This window comes from Oncorhynchus gorbuscha, linkage group LG01, assembly GCF_021184085.1.
Source record: "Oncorhynchus gorbuscha isolate QuinsamMale2020 ecotype Even-year linkage group LG01, OgorEven_v1.0, whole genome shotgun sequence".
Taxonomy (NCBI): Eukaryota; Metazoa; Chordata; class Actinopteri; order Salmoniformes; family Salmonidae; genus Oncorhynchus; species Oncorhynchus gorbuscha.
The window spans coordinates 36694211-36704095 of NC_060173.1; the positions used below are offsets into that span (position 1 = coordinate 36694211).

General features: G+C 39.0%; 1 long non-coding RNA gene across 1 annotated transcript; it reads right to left on the reverse strand.

The window, feature by feature from the left end:
- Positions 1-313: 313 nt before the first annotated feature.
- Positions 314-7983, reverse strand: LOC124036690. The gene is made up of 3 exons (XR_006838949.1): positions 7894-7983; positions 7300-7513; positions 314-3266 (listed from the first exon to the last, which is right to left on the reverse strand). It is a non-coding gene; the product is annotated as an uncharacterized LOC124036690 (long non-coding RNA).
- Positions 7984-9885: the final 1902 nt, after the last annotated feature.

Sequence of the window (9885 nt, forward strand, 5' to 3'; positions counted from 1 at the left end):
AGATGGATAAATCACAGAAATAACCCCTTTCCTGTCATACACAGTTAAGGAATCATACAATTAAAAACAGCTATGCTCTAAGGGTAATACAATTCATTTCTGCTCTTTCTATCACATATTAGCATATGTGCCATAATATAAACATTTAAATGAGCTAATAATCAAATATGGCATTAATTAAAACCATCCATTATAATGGATTTTTATATTGTTATTGAAGCATAGATGATACCTAATTATCTGACTGTCAATGACATGAAACACTCAGGGACAGCAATATCAACAACTGATTACAGTTAGTAACAGAGGCACATATAATGTTAAAGTCAACATAGCAGAGTGAAATAATATCAAATGTTTTGAAGGACTACATATTTCAACTATAATTGTGATGCCACTTCACCTTTTGTCATACGTAGGAGGAAATTAATATAATGTACTTTGCAATTAGAAATATCAACTTAAAAGTTTATATATGATTCCATACACTTTTTGCTCACACAATTGAGGATGAAAATGTCAAACTTTTATAATTCAACCTTTAATTACCATAATTCAACACACTACATCTCTTTGCCAAGCCACAGAAATTAGGGTGTTCACTATGGTCAGGGAACCAGATTATTACCCCCCCCCCCCCCCCCCGGCCCAAAACATGTCACATTGATTTTCTAGGGCAAAGCAAACTCCCAGAACAAAAGTTTGACAGAGTTTTTAAGGACAATTAAATGTGAATGGACTTAATTCCAGATACAATATACTCCTGTAATATACTGCAGCTTGTCAAAGTACTTTCAAATAACTAAACAACAGGGGTGCCTGTAAAGGTCAACACATTATAGCCAGAAACTTTAGCAGGTGACATGAGAATTGACTTTTCTTCAGAACAGCATTTGTATATGTGAAGAAAATAATCACTGGTTTCCTTTTTTACATGATTTTCGAACTTGACAAATATGCACCATGTTAAAATCCACAGATAATGAACAAAAAGCCAGGACTCAATATTCAGTTTAGTAACAAAGGGACAGATCAATTACAATACTACTAAAGAAAAGGGGAGTAGGGACTTGCCAGATAATGTCCATCTTGTTTTAATTGTCCACATATTTTTGATTTTTCTAGGCGACATGGCCATTACTTCACAGTTACCACTTATCAGAAGAATCTCACAGGATTAATGGTTTCACTTCTGCTTGTAAGAAATGTTTAAATTGTCCGGATTATCACTGCAAGAAAAAAAGAATGGTTATTTGTCATTGTGTTAAGCCGTGAGAGTGAGTAATCTAACAAAACAGTTAAGCACAAGTCGCTCTGGATAAGAGCGTCTGCTAAATGACTTAAATGTAATGTAAATGTACTAACCCTTCAGGGGAATGCAGCCAGGTTGACTGGGATACACATGTCAGACAGGCTATGCATAAAGCTGCGACATCTCTTGCCTACCATGTCAAACGTTTAGGCTATAACTTTCCGGAGACGTTCTCAGAACATATTGTGTTGAATGTTGAGTCTGATTGTTAGCTTATAGTTAGTTCAACTTATGTGGCAAGAAGCTAAGTAACATGATGGGAAGTCTTAAGTTGATTGATTTCTCAGGCAGGTAATAATTCTTACCGTTCAGGTCCAAGGTAAAATTGATGGTCTGGATTGAATTTCAGACTCCCCTCCACAACAAAGACAGTGAATAGTACAGTATGCTGCTTGAATAACCACAATACACACTTTCAAAAAAAAAAAAGATATTCAAGAAGTTATACAGTATGTTTTACAATCCACAAAAAGCACACTGTGTGTCTATAATTTTAGCAATAATGCTTCGTTACTAAGCTAAACTAACAGAGGCATTTACAAAGCAAAGCTATCAATACCAATTTGTAAGTCGCTCTGGATAAGAGCGTCTGCTAAATGACTTAAATGTAAAATGTAAATAGCATGTAACTTAATGGTCTGTGTTTTAAAAGAAAGCCAATATCCATTCATACAGTATGTGAGAAATAGCCTATTCCTACCCACATCATGATACCGCTTGTACTATTGTGACTACTACTGTACAACACGGTAGACACAGGTCCTATCTGCTTGATTCAAAGTGAGCCCTTCTCCAGTGCTCTCAGGACCATGGTGTCCGCAACTTCCCCTCCTTACCTTTAAGTCGACAACTGATCTAGACATGGAAAACTAGAGGAGTGGACCCTTGAGCCAATCAATATCTTTACTCGATAAAATAAGTGTCAAGAAGAAATGAAAACAGACACTACATCTGTCAGAGGCTAGAATAGTACATCCATTATATAAGAAGTCTGGATTACTGAAACCTTGTCTATATCTTGTCAAAAACCTTACTACAGTCTCATGAAAAATGTTCAGTGACTATCTCAAAAGAGAGTACAACTATATTAAAATGAGAGTAAATGAGTGTATATATTTTTACAATATATATATTCTGATGTGTGATTTATGATTAGAAAAGTAGCTATGTAGTATCAAGTGTTTATTTATATTAAATTCAACAACCGTAGCCCCCACATTTCACGGATAGAGCTGGAGTTCCCAGAAGGCAGATTTGTCCTATGGCAGAGCCTCTATACATTTGTACCGCCAAGGTACCGGCATTTACCTCTCCCGTTAATCAACTACATTATTTTTCTTGTCTGTCTCTTTCCTAGTATCTATTAGCCACTCTCCACTATCTGTTTGTGCTGTATTCTTTCTCCTTTTTTCCCTATGAATGTTTTATATATTGGTGGAGAATGATTGTTCACTGCAATGAGGCCGGCCCACAGCCTCAGTAAGACAAATTGCTCCAGAACGCCTAAATGGCAGTCAATGATAACTCACTGTAAGGAGAGTAAGTGACTTCCAATGGAGTGGATGGGGGACGGAGAGTAATGGCAGAGCACAGGTGAAAAATAGATGTTTGGCTCTGTGTAATTACTCCATTAGGGGGCTCTCTGTTAATTTACCAAACCACAGCAAGTGTTTTTACAGCATCCAGGACAAAAGTACTGCGACTGGACCAAGAGGAGTCCCACAAGTCTTAACAACACCCTATCAAAACAGACTCTATGAAGTGTTAACTAATGGCCAAATATGCACTCTATGTATGGTCTAATAGCACAAACAACAGCTACTCCACAGTTAAGTACACTCATAGATGTAAAGATAAAGTTCATTTATTGACTTGACCAATGAATTACCTGCAGTATGGCTCCACATGTTTAGACAGCTTCAACCTCCTCATCGCCTGCTGTTGAACGGATCAGCTGGGAAACATTCAAATCAAGGTTAGCTATACAAATGGACAGACAAACATAATGATCACAATTTTTATTGGACCATTTGGTGTCAGGCAGCAATACAGACTGTAGCAAACTAGACAATGGAAGCATGAAAAAATGCTGCAATATGGTCTTGAGTTTTGTCTGACCATACAATCTGCTTTGTTAAGTCAACTTTAAAAACACTGCTAAGAGCGGTGCCCACGGCTTCATCACTGAATCTCAGATTGACCTTAGACTCGCCTCTTACAGTACTTCCCATCTGTTAGGGTCCCATCCCGGGATACATCCCGACGGGCTTGGGCTTTAAACCTGCTTTGCTTTCTTTCAGCTATCAAACCTTGATAGGGGGCTATCTTATTGGTATACTGGGCGAAGTACTGCAAGTGCAAAGGAGTTTCAGTCTGGGAACTTATTCAGAGTGTGAAATCCGGACCATTGTGTCTATAATATGGCTGGGGACGATTATGTGGTCCAATGCTAATCCTTCACCAGCTATGTAATTTGTAGAAAGGAGTGTTATTGTTTCTCGGCTTGTCTCATGTTTCAAACTTGTGTAACTGATTTGCAGGTAATGAACATTACTAAAGAGTGAAGGCTATGTGTGAGAGGGAGAGAGAGAAAAACATTATAGTAATATAGATTGAAGTGAGGAGACATTTGCTTTGTTGATTACTATATAATATTGTCCTGTGAGGGTCTATGAACACATTATATCTTACAATACATCTGTGACTACATTGATGATGCTGAATATACTTTATAAACTAGGCTATAAAAGCTGTAAAGTACACTATACTAGTAATTCTAATCAGCTTCACATTACAGTGTGTCTGTCTTATAGGCCTACGGCTGAATCTGGACCGTGAATTACCCACTATTTAAAAAAAAAATATTGCAATGTGTTGTGTGTATTGGTACATTGACTTACTGTTTGACTGTGTCGGAGGTAGGTAGGTGTATGAATCGCTATCAACTCATACACAGAGTTATCTCCACGATGACACCATGTTTAAAAAAATTGTACAGTGCCTTGATGAATCGTGCATTTCTTTTTTTATAAAGTCTTGTATGCAATGCTTAATTTGTATACTCGACATAAGCATGGTATGTGGGTTTCACCTACCTGTAGTTTCATTTTAAATAACTGTTGTTCACTCTCCCGATCATTGTTCAACTGTTTAACACGTAAATGACACCGTGCATTTGCTAAAGGAAGGATTCAAGCTTCCAACTCTCCTTCACGCGCATGTCTAAATTAAAAATGCGGACTACGGCGCCGCTCAGTGGACATGAATGTACAGTCAGGTCCATCAACATGATTTCCTACTGTTCGGCGCTGATGATTCTGGACATTTTTCCGTGTTGTCAATAATGACTTTAATGATCTGCAAATTGATTTATAGTCGAAAAACGGAAACATCATTGCCTACTCAGTAAGACTACTGGGATATTATGGTTCAGGTTTATGTTTTTTATGTTCGGTGGATTTACTTTTGAAGGCCTAAATAATATTATTGTAGTTTCAAAAAACATTCAGGGAGGATATAGTTCTGCAGCCTCGCAAGCATCAACGTAAGTAGCCTAATATTACCAATTTTCTTGTTTTATATTGCACATTTGATGAAGGCTACAGTGGATTGCTACATAACTTGACACTAACCAGAGTAGCCTACTACATTCTTAAAAGTGTTATACAAACATGAAATAAAATGTAATGTGCAATTTATAATTTAAATACAAGTTATTAAAGGTATGCATGCCAGTTTATAGGTAAGCCCAAACTTCTTATATGTCTTAACCCAACATGTTAATTGTCAACACTCATTCATAATATTTAAATTCATGCATATATTTTCGTTTGGTGATATAGGCCATATTCACATTGTAATCTATCCAATTATTCACCTGACCCTTTGTTATTCACATGGCTCGTGGTGTGTGTGTGTGTTGAAATAACATACACTTTATATAAAGTATCAGCACAGCAGCCATATTTTCATAGTATCAGAAGCCTTGTTTGAATCCACACTTATCTTCAGAAAAGGATCCTTGGTGAGCAGAGTGCAGTATTTTATGAGTACAAAACCCCCAATGTGGAACAGTGTGTGTTCTGACCTGTTTAAAAAGCTAGGTTTACCTTGGTTAGTTTTGATTGATTAATTAATAACAGATCATTGAGCATGCATGCTGAGATCTAACTGAGGCCTGGCCCATGACAGAGTACGGGTTAGGCTGCTGCCTTGCTCTGGGTGTAATTGTGTGTGGCTAGGTGGCCTCCTGCACTGCAAGGGAGGGAGAGAGTCTGCCTCCTGCTCTCTGGAGCAGCCTGCCATAAAATGCTCGCAAGCACCTCCCTATGCTAACACCTAACTACAGAGAACAGAGAAAGATTGCAAACACTCAATGGTTTCTCTCGCCATATGTAATTGTGAAGGAACTATCTCATTAGGTAATGCTGTACATGTATAAATTAAATATAGTCTGCTTTTCATGAAAGTTTTTTGTGTCCTGAAAATAGTATTACTCCTCAAATATAATTTTGACAATTGGTTGGACTTAAAACATATCCTCATTTTGTAACCATTTACACATTTATGTTCTAGTAAATTGGCAGTTTCCATTTTATATAAGCCATTGTTTGCTCTAATATAATTCTGTCACAGTTGAATTGTCTTTAGATTAAACATCTGTTTCCATACAAGGTGCATGATTTGTTGTTCCATATCCTCCACTACCACAACTGGTTGGTCTGCATTGGTGCCCTTTTGTGCACAAGCAACAAACGAGTTCACAGCGTCTGTGGTCTAGGCTTCTCCGGGTTTCCGTTGCAATAGATGGGCTACCCTTTATCTCATGCTAATGTAGCACAGAAAAGATATCTGCCTTTAAAGACACGCCAGTCTGTTAAAAAAGGCTTTGCCTAGCATTTGAAGTCATAAAAGTGACAGAAGACTTCAAGAGGAAGACCCCAGACTGGCAGTCTTTAAGATGAGTGAGAGGAGAACAGGCGACATGCTTTTTCTTCCCATCCAGAGGAATATTCTGTGGCCAAGCTTGATTATTAGAGATGAAGGACAGGCTGAGAGGATGTGGAATTGTTAAGTCCTTGAATCCTTTCACCAAAGCCTTCCATAGTAACATTATTCTGCTCTTCGTTTCTACAGTATGCAGTTGAAGGTGCATCCTTGTCCTTGATATATATATTTTTTTCTTTTCAGGATTAGCTCAACTTGAGATGCATTCAGACTGATTATACAAATGGAAAAATAATACATACGATTTCATATCAATCACCCAACTCTTCAGAATTATTTCTTATTTTCAAATTTAAGGTGATGAACTATATAGACGTAAAAGCAAATAACAAAATTGTCATTCTCCACAAAAATATATTAATATCTTATACACTAACACATGACACAACATTACTGTCTTAACTCAAAAGCAATTTAGTGAATGATATTTGGAATTATATTGCATCTCAGTGTACTATTTGTGAGCACTGGGTGCAATCTGTGCCATAAACCAGTTTTCTGGTGTTATGTGACATCCTGAGCTTGCATTCAGGACCTCTGCGCCCTGAATGTTGCCTGCCACTAAAACCCTCCACGTGAAAAGCTGTGTTTCATTTGTAGCTTTGCTATCCATTATTGTCAGCGTACTTGATAAGTCCTAAACCCTAAAATGAGTCCCAAATGATTTCAGACTAGACTGAATATTGCACGGCAGGAGGCTGAAAATGAGACCTTCCCGCAAGAGAGTGCCTGCAGCGCGTTCTACATGGTGCAGAAACCGGGTTTCATGCTGCGTGAAAACACACTCTTTGACCATGCAATTATATATTTATTAACAACTCATAGTTGTTGTTAGTTGTAGAAAAAAAGAGGGAGGAGATATAAAACTGCAGTGAAAATAAGGGTGGCCTTGCAGTTTTGTGTGAGGAAAGAATACTAACAGCGCCGACATCAGAGTGCAGACCGTAATCAGTGACTCATAAAATAAGGAGTTTTCTCACCCTCTCAGAAGCAGGCACACAGCACAGGGAAACTGAGTCGTACAGCTCAGTCACATGCGTAGTATGAGAGCGGCATCAGGTTCAGTAGAGGAAGCTGGCACAGATTGATTCTTGAACTGTCAATACTGCTGAAAATCAGATCCCAGTGGTTGGAGATTAGCCTCCAGCAGTGGCTGTGATGTCGCACATGATGCCATAGGTGTGTTAAGTCACACTGCAGACAAGGAAACAACACCTGTGATTATTTTACTTGGTAAAGTGAAACAGACATATTTCAGTGTTTCTGTTTTATTGATGGACATATTGGTGCCCAGTATAGGTATCACAGTATGGTCTTTCTACTCTGGAATAAAATCCAGGATTTAACAAAATCATAGCTTGCCATTTGAAGTCATCTCCCCGAAATATGGTATATTCTTAAAATGCAGTTATCATTAGGCACTAACATTTACCATATAGAGCTTTAGATTGATTTAATTTGATTCCACAAGGTTGAGCCAACGACACAATTTCCTCCCAAAAGTAAAGATTTCAACTGGGAAAAGTCAAACAACAAAGCATGACTTAATCAGGGAAACTTCAACACACTCTGACCTTTGGGAGGGATCCATATCTCTTTTTCTAGAAGAAACGACGACAATGGCAAGCAGTTGTGTGTCCTTTGTGTTTTGTGGAGATATTGAGTGTTTGAAGTGTTAACACTGACACTAAGCCTCTGGGGGCGAATGGTGAAGGAGGCGTGTCACACAATGGGATGGGACTTGGATCTTTGCTTCCAGTCCTCTGACCTCTCACCCTGGCTGGTTTTCAGGGTTGCAGTAGCCTGAGTCCTTGGGGCCAGTGTCTGCTTTGATCACATCATGAATTTGCTCGCATAAAGTATTACTTAGTATATAATAGGAGGCACACACACTGAAAATGCTCTAATACATACAGTATACATACACTGTATTACCACAAATTAAAACAACTGAAATACTTGTTTTATGTTAATTGTATAATAGTTCTGATCATGTAAATAGAATATGTCATCAGAATTTAGATTAAGATACCTAGAACTACAGAATGTAAGAACTACAGATACAGTATATGTTTTTGGGAAGATTTTCAATTTACTCCTTGCCTCTCAGTAAGGCTTATTTTTAGCTGTATAGAGACCCAAATGTCTTGGCAAACCAGTGAACATTCCTTGTCATGGAAATGACCTTTGTAAATGATTATTAGAACTTTGGATGACCATGTTTTTGCATAATCCTTCTATATTATATGCCTCCAGTCTCCAATGATCCATTGAGACCATACATAAAACAGTGGGCCATCTGCACCTGGAGCATGGCTATCAGCTGTATTTTTTTCTCTCTTTGGTTTAGCTTTTTCCTGCTTGTGTGTAGCCTGACCCTGCACTTCCCTTTTCAGGCTACAGAAGCCAAACCAAAGGGAGCTTTCAAAGGGGACTGTCTGCTCGAATCAAGTCAGGGGCCTTTTTAGAATCGGTTCAGAGATCATAGCAAGTTGAAGTCGGGGAAGAGGATGACCCTCTCCTCCAGGCTTGATGGGATCTTGGCCCAGTCAAACCCAGCAGGGCTCAGTCTCTGGACAGCTCCGTCTCTGCAGGCTTTGACTCTGTGATAGTGGGAATGAAAGAGGGCACCAAGAGAGCAGCAGTTCTGATGTGTCAGGCTCAATGTCCTGGCAGTCTCACAGAGCAAACTGGGCAAAGCAAAGGACACAGCCAGCAGGCACGGGGCCAGAACAAGACCCCAAGATTGTGCGACATGTCATCTAATGGCTGTCCTTTTGTTTTAAGTTTATGCATCCCGGATGAGTTGGGGCCAATGATGAAGGTCAGTGTTCATGAGACAAAGAGGAAGTCCTGAACCTGATATAGTGTACATGCAGTACAGCATAACAGATATGTCAAAGATGCAAAGTTCAGAGTACGGGTCACATATGGATCAATGTCATTGTACTCATGTCAAGTTGCATATGGGATAATCAGAGTCTTGTGATTCCTTATTTTAATTTCTATTTAGTTGATTAGTTGTGGTACCAAACTCCTTGAATCCTTTTCTTTGGTGGTGACCATGCTGTAAACTGCACTCAAAGAGAGGTTTTCAAGTGTACGTTGTGTACAGCAACTGAGCATTTGGCTGCAGTCCCACACTTTATTGGTGTGTAGATTAAGCATATCAAAGGCTGGGAACTCCAGGTTTTTACTCACTGTAAATGTTTCTGCAGGTTGTGATGGTAGGGAGCTAACAGACGTCTTGTTGACTCACAGGATTATTCCCTCTGTGTTTCTGACCCTGCCCTGCTTGACTTGGGTTCCCCCTACCCCCCGAGATCCCTGCATTCATTAAGATTACGTATTTACTTAAAGCCCTGCGTCTCTTTACATAATGGCTAGTAGGTTTCGTGGAATGGCACTGTGTGTTTCAAGTGCTCAGCGGTGGGGAGAGGACTGAATTTTAAACATGGTGTGCCTCGCCTTGCCTCGGCGTTGACCTTGCTCAAAAAGCCCAGTGATCTCATTCTTCGCTTCAGTAGAATGCTGCTGATTCTCCCTGTTGCACTGTTACTCCTGTT